Raw genomic sequence first — 17506 nt, forward strand, 5'->3', positions numbered from 1 at the left:
GTACTGCGTGTCCTGTCCTATGGTGTTGTGTGAACAATAGGGGTTTGTGCTGTATTGTTTTCTAGATATGGTAAGTATTGTATTCAGTCTATACGTATCATCTTTTTCTGTATAGCAGGCTCCTAGATGCGTTTATGGCGGTCACAGTAAAGCACAGGGTCCCACTTTACGGCTCTGCTCAACACTTCCTTGCAGGTTGCAGATCTTTTCACACCTGGTCCACAGGTACACTGTGCAAAGGGAATGCCCGACACCCTGGAGCACTCTGGTTCTAGGTACTGGTGGGGATCTCATTGCTGTGATCAGTAGTACATTGGTTGTCAAGAGTCCTCTTTGGTAATTTTCTACAGGCAGACCCATTCCCAATACCAGTGCCAACCTAGCTGAATGGTGCCTGTGTTTGAGCTCAGTGGTTGTGCAGCCCTCCGCTTGCATCACTGTAGGCCGGCACATCCACTGTTTATACATGGAGATGTATGGCCAATCAACAACAATTTTTAGAGCCACCATGGGGCAATAATCTGCCTGTTCGATCAATAATTGCCCCATCATTTGTCTCTAAATAGTATAGAAACATGCCCCAGCCAAACGCTGGTCTGTTTACCCAAGCTGTATGTAGTGGGTGTCTTATGCTGTATTATTGTGCTTGTTGTTTGCTTTTTGTTAATTCTTTTCTGAATATAATTCTAGAAAAGTCAGTGTTCCTTTTTTTTTTTTTTTTTTTTTTTTTTTATACCCTCTCTTCGTTTACGCCGATCACTGTGCAGGAATATCATTGTTATATTTTAATAGGACTATTCTGCATGGTAAAATATATAATTTTTGTTTATTTTTTTTTTTTAATCTACCTCCAGCTGTGTGCGGGGCCGCTCACATTGGAGCTGTCTCACACACATTAAGGGTCTGTTCACACGTACAGTTTTCGTACATAAATTCACAGCGATACTGATTGCTATCAAGTCAATGTATGTGTATTCTCGCTGCGTGTTTGGTGCGATTTTTACACGATTTTCACAGGAAAGTTCAACACCACAACACCTTTCACGCGAGTTTTACGCAGCGAGTCTGTACGTGTGAACTCACCCTAAAGCCCTTTCACTGTAGAAACATATATATATACATTTGCAGGTAAAAATCTGCAGTGCAATTTGTGTCAGGAATATCCCCCTAAAGCCATATTCACACATCCAGAGAACTGTCGGTAGCCGTGGACCCGCAGCTACAGACAGCACTATGGATGTGCATCTGTAGCTGTTAGCATTAGCACACATCCATTCGTAGAGAATAGGGGGTCTGGATCACAGCCCTTTTGTGGATCTGTAGCAACTATAGATATGTTGAAGGGTCCATTGACATCACTGGGTACTATACTGTCCTCAACCACGGGTCTGTAATTGCGCTATAGAATAATTTATTAGGCTATGTTCCTACTTCGGTAACATATTGGGGGAACGTGGCCATCTCGTTAAATAGATGGCAGCTGTTAAGGTTCATGATCTTTATTAATGGGCGTCTATTTAGCAGTGTCCCACTCATATGATCCCGAAGTTGCAACATAGCCTGATACGGAGGCCTTACTTTGCTGGAACTGCTGCGGATTTGCTGTGCAAATTTCTGCATGTAAAATATGTAGCATCGGTCTAGTGTGAGTTAACCTTCAGTCTTCCCTTTAAGTCCCTTTTGGCTCTGTGCACATGAAGCAAAAGTGGCAGAATGCCGCCAGCCTCCCTGTACTAATGACAGTCTATGGGAGGCTCGCGCAAGCCTTCCATAGACTCCCATTATGACAAGCTGGCGGAATTCCGCCACTTTTGCTCTGTGTGCACGGAGCCTTACACTGGATAACTTGTGCTCCCAGGAAGGCTGAGGCTGTGTTCACACATGCATTCACATTGCATTTTTACTGCATTACTGCGTCACTTCAATGCAGTAATAAATCATTTGTCTAACCTGCTGATGGCCCCCTATTGCACTTGGGATGCTGAAGAAGAAGGTATGTGTCCTGCTTTCCTCCTCAGTGCAGGAGCACCATAAGGAGCACTGTCGCATTCTCCGTCCCACCCCTTTTAATGATAATATATATAGGGGGTGGGCCGGATGATGCGGCAGTGCTCCAAAATCATGTTCCAGTGTGGAGTTTACCCCAACTAACAGCACAGAACCAATAACTTCCTCCTCAGTATCCTGGGTGCTATAGGGGGCTATCAGAAGGTTAGATTTGTCTAACTTGCTGATGGTTCCCTTTTAGGGTGCGTTCACACGTACAGGATCTGCATCAGATTTGATGGCGCAGATTAGAAGTTGCAGTTTCAATGCAAAGTAACTCTGGACCATCAAATCTGCGCCATCATATCTGCTGTAGATCCTGTACGTGTGAACTCACTCTTAGGGTGCGTTCACACCTATAGGATCTGCAGCAGATTTGATGCTGTGTTCAGTTATTTAAATGAAATATGAAAAATACGCTGCGGATCCCGTAAGTGTGAACGTACCCTTAAGGGTGCATTTACATGTACAGGATCTGCAGCAGATTTGATGGCGCTGATTTGAAGTTGCAGATTCAAGGCAAATCCAATCTGGACCATAAAATCTGTTGCGGATCTGCTGCAGATTCAAATATGCGCCTGCAAATCTGCTGCAGATCCTGTACGTGTGAACGCACCCTTAGGGTGGTAATAAACAGGCCGATGGGGGACCAGATAATACCTGTAAACGAGCGCCGACCTGCTATAACGGCGCTCGTTTACTGGGACTATTACATGGCCGATAATCGTTTAACAAGGGCTGAAAGGACATCGTTACCGATGTCCTTGCAGCCCTTACTTAAACTATATACTTTACCTATCCACGCTCCAGGGCTGCTCCTGCGGTCCCCTTCTCCCCGGGTCCTGCGCGCTCTAGCTTCAGTGCGGCCTGTCAGCTAGAGTGCGCGGGACCCGAGAAGAAGCGGACCGCAGGAGCAGCCCTGGAGCGTAGATAGGTAATGTAGATTGTCGGTCGCCGGCCGCGCATCGCTATTACAAGTAGAGGTGCACGGTCGGCGCCCGTCAAATACAGGTTCTAACCTATATCAACAATCATCGACTGATCGTTGTCTTTATTACACGGAGCGATAATCGGCCGAATCGGGCCGATTATCGTTCTGTGTAATAGTACTCTTACACAAATAAACTTTAGGCCATCATACCCTAATTAACCTTATAATTGGTCTGTGTGAGGGTGCATTTACTCAAAGATTTATCTGACAGATTTTGGAAGCCAAAGCCAGGAATGGATTTAAAAAGAGGATAGATCCCAGTCTTTCCTTTATGACCTGATCCCTGTTTATAGTCTGCTCTTGGTTTTGGCTTCAAAGACCTGTCAGATAAATCTGTCTGTGTAAACGCACCATTAAATGTCCAGCGATCAGCCAACGAGTGAGAAAACGCCTGCTGATTTGATCTTTTGTACAGTTGTAACGATCATCGTTATCGGCCGCACAGTAAACATGATTTTAAATGGCCGCACAAATGATGAAGCGGTTGTTCCTGTGGCCCAGATGCATGATTAATTTTGCCTTTTAGAGGCACTGCTTACAAGTGCAGATCTTGCAGATTGATGCTGGGCTGTGTGAAAAAGTCCTTACACTCCTTTCTTTATTCTACTCTACTCTTTAGTTAAATAAATAAAAAAAACTGCTACAAAAGCATGCTGGATTCAAGGTGGTTTATGGGCTTTTTGTTGGCCATTTATTTATTTTTAAGTATGAAAACAAGGCAACCAGATGTTGTATATAGTCAAATTAAACGCACTGCATATGTTTTTTTTTTTAGCAATTTTCCAGTTGGTCCTTTGTATGACAAAATAAAAAATTCCACTTGAAGGAGAAGTCCGGCAAAATTTTTAATTAAAGTATAGTATTGCCCCCTCCAAAAGGTATACAAATCACCAATACGCTTATTATAGGAAATGCTTATAAAGTGCTTTTTTCCCTGCACTTTCTAATACATCAAGGCTTTACTTCCTGGATAAAATGATGATGTCACGACCCAACTCCCAGAGCTGTGCCGCTGTGGCTGCTGGAGAGGATGATGGCAGAGGGATGCTCAGTGTCCCTCATGCTTCCAGAGGACACAATCTTTTTAATTAAAAATTACAAAAAAATGTATGCCCTTTTTTTATTCCTACTTTCACATTCTCCTTGAATGTCCATGTGACTTAAGGGTACAAACACACACACCGTATACGCAGCGTATTTACTGCTGAGATACGCAGCAGATTAGATCTAAATAACAACACAGCATCAAATCTGAACCACCAAGTCTGCTGCAGATCTGCTGCGTATCTGCTGCGTATACGGTGTGTGTGTTTGTACCCTTAGGGTATATTCACACGAACAGACTTGCAGCGAGATTCTCGCTGCGAGTCCGGCAGGTCCTGGCAGTTCCCACACACTATATACTCGCTGCGGTCTGAACGACCGCAGCGAGTATGTAATTCTACCGCCCTTAACCCCTTCTGCTCCTGCCCGGCTCCCCCGCTGTAAGCATACATTACCGCGGCTGCGGCTGGGCAACACAATGATTGGCCGGACGGGAGAGCAGGACGCCGGACCTGTGCAGCGAGGAGAGGTAATGTATGCTTACAGCGGGGAAGACTGGTGGGAGCAGAAGGGGTTAAGGGCGGTAGAATTACATACATCGTTCAGACCGCAGCGAGTATATAGTGTGTGGGAACTGCCAGGACCTGCCGGACTTGCAGCGAGAATCTCGCTGTGAGTCCGTTCGTGTGAATATACCCTTAGAGTAGTAATTTTACAACTCTATTAAACTGAATTTTTCTAAACTTTACTTTTTTCTAAATTACTTTTTTTGCAAATGAAAATGTATGTTTTTGCAATATGTGAGGTCAACGCTGGGTGTGATAGTGTAAAGGAGTCTCCGTTTATTGTCCTGATCCGGCTTGTAGTGCCGATGAGTAGAACATAAGGGGCAGGCCTGTGAGGTGTGAGGGTCAGGCTGTATGAGAGGCTTTCATTGACCCATTTCCTGGCACTCTGGGTGTCCTGCTGCAGAAACACAGTGACAATGATTTCTGGGAATAATGCATTCTGGTGTAATGATGGATGGCGGCTATGACTGAGGTGCTATAAATTCATCACATACTCTCAGCATTGTGGTGGTGTAAGCGTAGAAGCAGTCAAAGCGGTAAATCTATTTCATTTGTATGTCGATGTGCAATTTTAATTTAAGAAATGCATGGCCTAATAGGCTGATAGCTTTACATTGCATGGTTATGCTTTTTATGCTATGGGCCTTGCACGCATATACATAGTGAAGTGATAAACTATATGGCTTTGAGTGTCCTAATATACTCTCACATGTCCATAAAGGCCTGAGAAACTACCAGCTGATTGTGGGAATACATTTGGGCACATCCGATAAATAGTTGTCAGGGCCACACTGGCTTGTCAACTTTTTTTAAAATCTAAATGTCCATATACCTCAGTCCCATTGGCACAGTGTATGTCAGCTGACCTGCAGTCAGGTAGCTGTGATCATGGAAGATGTGTCGCTGCAATGCTCACAGCTGCCGAGATTCAAACAGTTTCCCCGCTTACTGTATGATATTGATATATCATGCCGGGCGGGGAAACACTCCATTACAGGCCTTCCCCATCCGCAGGGTTGGCAAAATACTGGACATGAGAATAAGCCCTAACTGTGACACTGCAGTGAACATGTTGGCAGTGTTACTTTGGGCAGAGATGAGTGGTTGGTTCGTGGTTCTAGACAGTAGGGTTAAATATCTAAATACCCACACTCAGCTGGTTGACATTTTTCTTAGGCTGTGGCATTGAAAGAATGAGTGAGGAGGAATAATTATCCAGTCCAAAGGTAAACCTTACACGCTGTTTTCTTCTGCTCTATACAAGATGGCTCATGTGCCAGGGATGTCTGGCTCATACAGAAGGGATTGCATTTTGAGCAATTCTCTAATACTTGTCTGTTCCTGAAATGCTGCTTTTGTAATCGGAATAGAGGAAAGCAGTAGCAAGGCATTGAAATTCCCTGGGTCTGATGTCCTGGCACTGTTTGCATAGGGTACATTGCATGTGTTCTGTTATGGGAAGAGCGGAGGGGTTGTCACAATGTGCTGACAGGGTTATACTGCAATTCCTGCAGATAATGGTTAAAATGGTTCAGAATGATGGTGGTGGGGCTTCAGGTTATGGACTTTGATTGGTTGGTATGGTAAGTGTACTTTTTCCATTCCTACTTTTCGACTCTCCTACTGTTGTGATTTCACTGGTCTTATATAATAAGACGTTTTGATCACAAGTGACAGAAAGCAGTATGTTACAGAATTACACAGCCTGTTCAATTTTGGGGTTTGACTAGTCAAAATATTTTCTGTTAAAGTGGACTTGTCGGTGTAGGAGGAGAGTAGCATGTAAGGAAATAAAACCATGTCATATAGACACCTGGATACTTATCTATATCACAGCTCTTGGGTTTGCTTCTCAGTGTTCTATAACTTCTGAATCTGATCTCATTTATCATACACGGGTGGGATATAGTATAGTTCTGGAAATTTGGCAAAGCTAAATTTTTAACGTTTTTCTCATCTCTTCCGGAGATGGCCCTGATCTTCTCTGCAGCCTATTTTTTACATTCCTCCATAGTAAAGAATAGAGAGTGAACTCACAGTTTTCCTCAATATAATGTGTAGGGATCTTACTCCCCAGTATACTCCACTGATTAGCAGCATAGTGATTGCAATGTGTGAACAGACTCCTAAAAACTGCACTATCCAATGAAGAAGAGTTGTTAGAGTTAAAGAGGTACTCCAGCTAAAAAAATCCTTTAACTTTGTAATTTAATTTTTAAAATCTTAAAGGGGTAGTGCGGCGGTAAAAAAATATTCACAGAATAACACACATTACAAAGTTATACAAATTACAGTTATGCTCAGCCAATCGCGGCTGAGCAGCTGATGACGTGGCCGGCACCCGGGAAGATCGAAGGTGTTCGGGCCGGCCGGCCGAAGATGACGTTTGGCACAAGATGGCGGACGCGTGTCGGCACAGATCAGGTATGTATAAAGCACTACACTTCCGGGTACACGGGTGGGGGTGGTGGGTCACGGGGAAGGGGGCCATTCACAGACATAACATACATTACAAAGTTGTATAACTTTGTAATGTGTGTTATTCTGTGAATAATTTTTTACCGCCGCACTACCCCTTTAAGTCTTCCCATACTTATCAGCGGCTGTATGTCCTGCAGGAAGTGGTGTATTATTTCTAGTCTGACGCAGTGCTCTCTGCTGCCACTTCTGTCCATGACAAGAACTGTCCAGAGCAGTAGCAAATCCTCCGTAAAAAAACATTTCCTGCTTTACAGTTTTTGACATGGACAGAGGTGGCGGCAGAGAGCAGCATGTAAGACTGGAAAGAATACACCACTTCCTGCAGGACATACAGCAGCTGATAAGATGAGATCGCAGTCTCCAAGAGTCCTTTTAAAAATATTTTCCCATGATACTGAGGATTGGCCCCCTCACAAACTTCATAATTTTTTTTTTAACCTTCCTGTTGCTTATCCCACGAAGGAAAACTATAGCCATGGCTGCTTCCAAGCAGCACTAGATAACATTCTGCTGGGCGCTACAGATAAGATTTTGTATTTTAAAAGGTTAAGAAATCGTAAGAAAATCATTTGTCATTTTGCTTTTACATAAGTTGCCAAAGCTTATCAGCAGAGAAGATGTACGGGATAAACTTGTGATATGCAGCCGCCTTTATCTCCAGCAGTCTCATTACATCTTAGTAGACCCCACATCTCAAGGGTTTGCTATTACTGTACATGGGTTTAATAATGTCAGGACATTATTCAGGATGTGGATATCTGTTGTGGTGTCTGGTATTAAGTTAATTTATTTAATTTTACATAAGATAGGAGGTTTATGTTTTAACAATATAAGGTAAATATGTGATCACTTCTAGCCCCATGCTAGAGAGAGGCATATCCCTTCTAATTTGATGTATTTTTTTTTTTAAATTAATTTATGGGCTTTCACATGGGGAATGGGAAAAAATAATAATGTAAAAAGTTATGGTACATAACTGACAACGTGAATTATCTATAACTAGGAGTTCAAAGAGTCCATATTAAAGTGGCTCTGAAAGTGAATCTAGGAGTACCATATTTTTCATTCTTATGAGTTTTTCTTTTGAGAACAATCTTTTTTTCAAATAAGGAAATAGTCTGAATCTCTTTAAAACATTCACAAATTCTATTGATTTTTATTTTATTTTTTTCAATATATAACCCGAAGCTTTAGCAGATTCTGTCAAATAAAAGGTATATTCTTAGATTGTAAACATATGTATGTGGGGCAGTACAGCAGGCATGTGCTGACGCCTTATTCATACTAATGTAACAGGATGTCATTTTTTTTTTCATATTGAAGGACTTGTTTCTCGGTCCTGAGGTGCTGAAGATTCCAGCAAAATGAGCTTGTGATTTTCCTGGAGATGTGCAGCTATGGACTGGTATGGTAGCTCTTGGTGTCCTGGGTGCCTGGTACCTCTGTGCAGTACTAGTTCAGTTAGTTACAGATTAGGTTGTACAGGGTCTTTGTAGCCTCCTATTCCTGGGTCTGCCTAGTGGGATGGTATGCCGGTCATATTTTAGAGCAGCAGCGAGTGGTCGATTATAGAGATAACATTCTCTTCCTGACACCTATGACCTTGTGTTTATCAGCCTTTGAAGTGGCATTGTTCCTAGAATTCACTTATATCTTGTCAGCTAGGTGTAGCTCCTCTGTTACATAGATAGGAGAAGCCCCTATACTACTTCCCTAATCTGGTTATTCATGGGTCTGTTTCCATTTGGGCCTAGAATTTTGTTATCCATAGAGAGCTGTTACAGGGGTGTAACTATGTAAGACATTTCTACATATTGATTGACATATTGCAGCATCCCCCCCTTCTGTCAGATGTAATCTATTATGAAGGGATTCAGTTAACATACATTGTGCTACTCCACACCATAATCCCATGAGTGGTCAACACTATGAAGACTCCTTCATGGGATAATGTTGTTCATGCTAGCCTGCATTTTATCATTCACATTTCATAATCCTGTAATTCCATAATTTCTTTACTTTTCTTCTTTGGTTTTGCAATTTTAGTGTTGCAGAGTGTATTACAGCCTTGTTATGCTCTTCTCCAAAGTGTGAGATGTGAAGATGTTGTTTTTTTTTAAACTTTGTTTTCATGTTCTTTTCCAAAGTCTCTGACCTTGCATTGCTGCAAGGGTTGGGTCAATCCTGAATCATTTTAAAGGGTAATAGGTCAGTGCTTCATCCTGAAGATCTATGGGAGCAATTAACTGAGCTGAGATGAAGAAAGCTGGGCAGACTAATATAGTTTGTCCATCTACACAAGTAAATACATGTATCCTCACAAGCAACATCCAAAGTCTAAGGGCCCTATTACACCAACAGATTATCTGACTATCTATTATCTGATTTTTTTAAAGCCAAAGCCAGGAATGGATTTGAAAAGAGGAGAAATCTCAGTCTTTCCTTCATTACCTGTTCTATGTGTATAGTCCATTCCTGGCTTTGGCTCAAAAAAATCTGTCAGATAATCTGTTGGTGTGATAGGGCCCTACGGTGTGTTCACACCTACAGGATCCGCAGCAGATCTGCTGCAGATTTGATGGTGCAGATTTGCTGTGTTCAGTTATTTAAATGAAATCTGCTGCAGATCCGCAGCAGAAAATACTCAGCGGATCCGGTAAGTGAGAACGTACCCCTAAGAATTACATTAAGGTGTATTGCTGGAATGAAGCCTCTCTGATGTAAGGACAAGCACATTAGCTTTCTATTCCTATTTACATTCAGATCTACCCCATGCCCCGTTAACAAAGGTAAAAAATGAGATAATAGGGGATGTTGAATTGTGACAATACTCAGGCTGTGATGTAACTAGCCATATATGGCAAAATGGATACAAAATAGAGCAATTCAGCTCACCAGTGTAAGCTGTGATGAGGACTCCAAGACGTGGAATCAATAACATAACTTTATCCAGATTGAAATGCAGGGTTGCAAGCAGATAGAGCTACACATCACGCAGATGCATGTTATGTTGCGCAAAGTTATGTGTTAACGCCCTATTACACGAAACAAACATCGACTGTTATGGCTGATCGTCTTGTGTAATAGAAGACAACGATCAGCCGACATGAAAGATGTCGGCTGATAGTTGTCTGTCGTCTTTCAACATTTTGAAAGACAGACGACTAAGATAGCAACGATTTGCTGCCATTGCTCTGTGGAACAGGAGTGGCGGCAGCAGACTGTTGCTATCTTCTATGGGCTGCCCTGGGGGCTGCACGATCACCTGGGCAGCCCCCCGACTCTTAATCGCTCACTGCCGACGCGTGTAATAGCAGCCAGTGGGGAACGAGGAGCAAGCGAGTGCTGACAGGGCTCGTTTGCTCTCCTGCATTGTCCTGTGTAATGGTGCGTTTACACAGACAGATTTATCTGACAGATCTTTGAAGCCAAAACCAGGAACAGACTATAAACAGGGATCAGGTCATAAAGGACAGACTGGGATCTATCCTCTTTTCAAATCCATTCCTGGCTTTGGGCCCTATTCCACGGGACGATTATCGTTTGGATAATCGTTAACGATTAACGATCTCAAACGACCGCTATTGCGAAAGACCTGAAAACGTTCACTCATTTCCATGGAACGATAATCGTTACTTATGATCGTAATTGCGATCGTTTCTCTTCGCTATTTATTCGCTATTGCGTTCGTATCTATTGAGAACGACCGAACGATGTCTTATTCAATGCGAACGATTTGCGAACGAGCAACGATAAAAATAGGTCCAGGTCTTATTAAACGATCAACGATTTCTCGTTCGGTCGTTAATCGTTAACTGCATTTCAACCGAACGATTATCGTTCAGATTCGAACGATTTAACGATAATCTGAACGATAATCGTCCCGTGGAATAGGGCCCTTTGGCTTCCAAAATCTGTCAGATAAATCTTTCTGTGTAAACGCACCATAATAGCTTTAGCTTTGTAGTAGCTTTAGGGCCCTTTTACACGGAAAGATTATCTGACAGATTATCTGCCAAAGATTTGAAGCCAAAGCCAGGAATGGACTATAAACAGAGATCAGGTAATAAAGGAAAGCCTTAGGGTGGTATTACACGAAGCGATTATCGGTCGAATAATCGTTCAATTGGTCGTATTTGAACGATTATCTTTAAGTGTAATAGTAGACAACGATTAAACGACGAACGATTGGTCGTTTAATAGGTTTTGAATCTATTTTTATCGTTTGTCTTTTACACATCGTTCGCACATCGTTCGTTTGAATAAGATGTCGTTAGCCGTTCCCTGTTCATTCGCAAATTGAAAGGGGAGTGTTCTTGAATTTTGTTGCTCCAATATAACCGATAATCTTTCCGTGTAGTAAAACGAACGATTATTAGGCAACCGCTATTGCGATCGTTGGAGATCGTTTATCGTTAATTGAAAAAAATCGCTTTGTGTAATACCACCCTTAGATTTCTCCCCTTTTCAAATCCATTCCTGGTTTTGGCTTCAAATCTTTGGCAGATAATCTGTCAGATAATCTTTCCGTGTAAAAGGGCCCTTAGAGTCCACATCTTGGAGTGCTGGAGTCCTCATTAAAGCTTTACAACCAACAGCTGCATCTGAAGACTTCAGAGCTGCTCTTCCCTGGTGTCTAGTGGGGAGATCCTCAGTGTAAAAGTTAAAAATAAAGTGTCATTATTAATAAAAAGCCCCCTCCCCTAATAAGTCAGAATCACCCCCTTTTACCATTTTATAAATATAAATAAATAAACAAACATGTTTTTTATCACTGCGTGCGCAATCGACCAAGATATTAATTTATCACATTCCAGATCTTATACGGTAAAAGAGATAAGCGCAAAAAAATCCGAAAGTGCAAAATTGCCCATTTTTGGTTGCATCAAATCCAGAAAAATTGTAATAAAAAGCAATCAAGAAGTCGTATATGCGCAATCAAGCGATTTCCCCGCGTCCCCCCCCCCCCCCCAGACACCAGGGAACAGGCTGCAAGAAGCATTCAGATGCAGCGATCAACTTTGACATCTGAATAGTTGATTTGCGGGCATGGCGATCGGACTGTGCCCGCTAATAGCTTCAGGCATCAAGCGGCACCCGGGATCGTGGCGGTTCAGAGTGGCCCCGCTCTGAACTCCCCTAGGTGGCCCAGGACGTACGGCTACGCAAAGGGTCATCTAGGGGTTTAAGCCAGGAAAAATGCTGCTTATGGCATTCCTAATAATGATGAGGGCAGGGAGGAGGGACGGAGAGGCAGTGCAAGGCTTGAGCACACACACTCCACACACACGCCAATTTGACACAGGGCTGCAAGAATAAAAGTTGTTTTTTAGGACAATAACTACATCACCTGCCAAACGGACCCCAGGACAGATCTTGAATTAATAGTAGCCATCCAGGTACAAGTGGTTTGGGGGGGGGGGGGGGTTAGATTGTGGGTACAGAGTCACTTTAATTTAAGCCTTCTATGAAAAAAGAGGGGATGGAAAAAAGTTATCTGATATGGAGTGGACTGTCCCTATGGTTAGTCGAATAGCTACAAAAAGTATTGCAACTCTAGGTTTTCTATGGGAATTTGCTACTGTTCTGGACAGTTCCTGTCGAGGACAGAGGTGGCAGCAGAGACTGTGTACTGTGTCAGTCTGGAAAGAATACACTGCTTCCTGTAGGACATACAGCAGCAGATAAAGACTGGAGTACTTGAGCTTTTTTTTTTTTTTTTTTAACCCCTAGGCGACCCTGGACGTACCCGTACGTCCAGGGCCGCCTCCATGCGTTCAGAGCGGCGCCGCGTTGTGGCCGCACTCTTAACCGCCTTGGTACCGGGTGCCGCTCGTAGCCCGGGACTGCGGCTATTAGCGGACACGGTCCGATCGCCGTGCCCCCTAATAAAGTAATCTGATGCAGCTGTTTCAGTTGAAAGCTGCATCCGATTACTTGATGCAGCACTTCCCTGGTGTCTAGTGGGGAGGATCGCTCCTCCGGGACGTTGTCCCGGAGGAGCGATCCACACATCTTGCCCCATCCGGGGTCAGCGCTGTGATGGCGCTGATCCCAGCTCGGCCCTCGATTGCTTCCGGCTGCAGCAGCCGGAAGCAATCAATATGCCTATCTCATCGATCTATGCTGCATATCTATGCAGCATAGATCTCAATGATAGATCGGTGCACTTATACTAGAAGTCCCCTGGGGGGCTTCTAGTATAAGTGTAAAAGTAAAAATAAAAGTGTTATTATTAATAAAAAGCCCCTAATAAAAGTCAGAATGTCCCATGTTATAAATAAAAATAAATAAATAAACATGTTTGGTATTGCCGCGTGCGTTATCGCCCAAACTATTAATTTATCCCATTCCCGATCTCGCACGGTAAACGGCGTAAGCGCCAAAAAATTCCAAAGTGCAAAATTGTGCATTTTTGGACGCATCAAATCTAGAAAAATTGTAATAAAAAGCGATCAAAAAGTTGCATATGCGCAGTCAAGGTACCAATAGAAAGAACACTTCATGGCGAAAAAAATGACACCTCACACAGCCCCATAGACCAAAGGATAATAGCGCTATAAGCCTGGGAATGGAGCGATTTTTAGGAACGTTTGTTAACAATGGTTTGAATTTTTTACAGGCTATCAGATACAAAGAAAGTTATACATGTTACATATCGTTGTAATCATAACTTGTGGAACATATATAACATGTCAGTATTACCCCAGGGCGAACAGTGTAAAAACAACAAAAAAAAAAAATGCATCTTTTTTTCTCAATTTCACCACACATTGAATTTTTTTTTATGGTTTTGCAGTGTACTTTATGAAAAAATTCAGGCTATCATTGCAAAGTACAATTAGTGGCGCAAAAAATAAGGGCTCATGTGGTTTTTTAGGGGAAAAAATGCGAGTGCTATGGCCTTTTAAGCACAAGGCAGAAAAAAAACGAAAACACAAAAAATGAAATTGGCCCGGTCCTCTAAGGGTTAAGGAAAACTATTGACAAATCTAACCTGCTGATATGTCCCTTTTGTATATGGGGCGCTGAGGATGTAGGCAAGTTTCCTCATTTCTGTGTAGTTTGTAGTTATATTCTTAGGCTAATTAGGTGGTTTGGAGCACTGGCATCAGGACGACCACCTATCCTTCCTTTCTGACACCAGTTGATCTCAACACAACATTTTTTTTTACATATATGTATGTGTGTGTATATATGTATATATATATATATTTTTTTTTTTTTTAAAGCTGGCTTCATACATTGCAGAAAAATAGCAAAATATGGCTGTACATTGGGTATAAAATGCAGCACATTTAATCTAATGTGCTACATTAAAGTCTATTTAAAAAGAGCTATATAATACATATTGACATTTTTCAATCTAAGTAAATGACCATGTTCTCTATTTTATGGTCAGATTTTGCTTTTAATTTACTGTGTGAACGTGGTCATAGAGCTCATAGTAGAAACTTGGTAGTGGAGATAAGCGAACTGGCAGTAAGTTTTGGTTTGGGCGAACCTCATTGCTCAGCTTTTGAATCACTCTCTAGTTGGCAGACTTGCTCTGTTTTCTAGGATGTCCTGTTGATAAGCTTCAGCCTGTAATATTGCACAGAGCTGGATTAGTACTTTACCTGGTTCTTAATAAAAACGGTCATCGAACATTCCTATCATCCAAACATATTGAAGTGTTGCTGTAGAGGTGTGCTCTTTCTAGTGTGTCCTTTTTCCCTCCTGTTCCTAGACAAAGTAAATAAATAAACTTCTCTAGCAAAGTGTGAAGAGGAGGACTGATAACATCTGGAAAAGCCAGAAATTTTAAAGCTTGGATGCATTTCTTTGTATGTGAAGGGTTTCCCGGGATCTCACTAAAGAGATAAAGAAGAATGTTCCACAGCCAAATGTTCTTAGTTTACCGCTGGTTTTAACCATTCTGCTTCTAGGCAGAAAGACAGAGCTTCTGCCTGCTTTAGAATTGTATATCAACAACAGCACGGTGTGAAAATACACAGGAAGATGTTCTGTGATGAAGTGTATAAATCCAAAAGGCAAAGGTAAAGATTCTGGCAACTTTTTAGAATCCTTGGCAGTCTATGACTGCTTCTTTCTCGTCCCTTAAACATTTATTATTTTAAGAATGTAAATGCTGGTGTTTAGGGGTGGTTTGTCCCTTACAGCAGTGTGTACATACATAGCTCTATAATCACAAATGAGACACTGCATATCTTGCATATTAAGTTGTCACGTGATTTTTCCTTATAGGAAGATATTGGTTTTGTGCTACTTTTTCACCCCACCGTCATAATGTATAATGCATCTCTCTCCAGTCTAATTCTTTTAATTGGAGTTCATTGAGCTGTTCATTGTGATCTGTTCTCCAGGAGAAGCTCTTCCTCACACAGATGGGTGGATTTACCACAATCTAATCTTTCTAGTTAAAGGATATCTGTAAAAAATGCAGTTTGCTTAGTTGAAGTAAAGGGTGGGTAACTTCACATATAAAACGAGACACGGAAGTCTGGTTCTCTGACGGATACAGTTTTTGATTAGATGGCTGCTGGATTCCTTAGACAGAAGAAATGTAATATCTATGGAAAATTTGGTTTACCTCTGTTAGAGAAAATATCCCGCTGTCTCCTAGATTTTCTACTTCTTGGATCATACCCTGGTTGCTTCTGTGGAATTTAGAGGATAGTTTTATGTAAGACCTGAATAAATGACATTCCTTTCAAATAGTAAGTACACATAACTTATATTATCACCAATATAGTACATATACATGATTTAAGAAGACATTGCTTTTTGGCTCATTAACCTCTTAGAGAATAACCTATTATTTAAATCCAAATTGTTTATTTACGTGTGTGTGTGTATATATATGTGTATATATATATATATATATATATATATATATATATATATGTGTGTGTATATATATAATATAATATAGACATTCAGAATGGATGCAGCACCAGGCGGTATATACCAGTGACCACCTGGTATAGGTAATATAAATCAGAATACCGCAGCACTCTTGGGATAGAATTCAACACAACGTGTTTATTTCCCCAAACCGAAACGTCGCGGTTTGGGGAAATAAACACGTTGTGTTGAATTCTATCCCATGAAGGCTGCGGTATTCTTCTGATAGAGATATATAATAATAAATATATATATATGTATATGTGTATGTATATATATATATATATATATATATATATATATATATATATATATATATATATATATATATATACATACATATAATATCTATCTATCTATCTATCTATCTTAATTTTTTTTTTGGTGCTTATTTTTTTTTTTTTTATTATTTGGTTGTGAAGGCACCGCAAACAAGCTCACACTAAGGACTTAAGCACAGGCTTGCTGTAACCTGTTGGCCCGGCACTGATAAAAAAAAAAAAAAAAAACTGAAGCTCCAATTGGTGTCTTCATTTTTTTTCTTCGCTTCCTGGTTTGAGCTTTCCCATGATGCACTTTGTCTCCTGTGATATCTAAATGACTCTGTAAAACTGTTAGATGGCTTACAGCTTGCTCAGCTGACAAAGGGAGGCTGGCCTTACAGGGCTTACACCCGCCTCCCTCTTGATGATGTCATTATCACAAAATGGCTGCCACAGAGCAGCCTGGGGTCAACAGTCATTAGGTAAGAATGAGTTTACTTCACTTCCTGGTGGGGGGGTTGAGGGGGGAAAAGATAGGGAAGAGGGGCAGATAGGTGATTAAAGCATATTACAAAGCTATAGAATTTTGTAATGTGTTTCAATTACTGGGAAAGATTTTCGCCGGAGTATCCCTTTAAAGTGTCATTGTCATCGTAAAAAAAAAAAGCTTAGGCCATGTCAGAGAGACAAGTTTTGACCAGTCTGGGTTAGAGTATTCAGACCCGTACCAATCAGGATAATAGGCTAAACATAATCCTCCGTCTGTCACGTGATCAGTCGCGCTCTGACTAATAGTCTATGGAGCCCAACTGATTTCACTGACCGAACAGAGAGCAGACCTCGCTCATTCTCACAATTCACTCATGTCAAGTTTTTTTATGACAGTGACACTTCAAGCTGATCCTTCCTGTTCTGTACAAATTGTTTCGCAGCAGTCTCCTCCTCATCATACAGGAGTGCAGTCACAGGTGACACCAATATATTAATAAGAGGCGCACACACAATAGCTGTTGCTGACATCGTGGCGTCCACTCTGGTTGAAGAAAATCTTGTTGGTGGGTTACAGCAATGTGCACAAGGGAACCAAATTGTGCGTCGCTATATAGTCCAGGTAAATAACTGCGGCACTCCGATTGCAATCAAACAGGTTGATTTATTTTCCCACAGGTGCGACGTTTCACTCTTACAATTAGAGCTTTCTCAAG

At 41.6% G+C, this 17506-nt stretch overlaps 1 protein-coding gene across 3 annotated transcripts in view; it reads left to right on the forward strand.

Moving 5' to 3' along the window:
- BMPR1A (bone morphogenetic protein receptor type 1A) overlaps positions 1-17506 on the forward strand; it is a 70349-nt gene that overhangs the window by 834 nt on the left and 52009 nt on the right. The window lies entirely within an intron of this gene.

The sequence above is a fragment of the Dendropsophus ebraccatus genome, chromosome 8 (assembly GCF_027789765.1).
Source record: "Dendropsophus ebraccatus isolate aDenEbr1 chromosome 8, aDenEbr1.pat, whole genome shotgun sequence".
Taxonomy (NCBI): domain Eukaryota; kingdom Metazoa; phylum Chordata; class Amphibia; order Anura; family Hylidae; genus Dendropsophus; species Dendropsophus ebraccatus.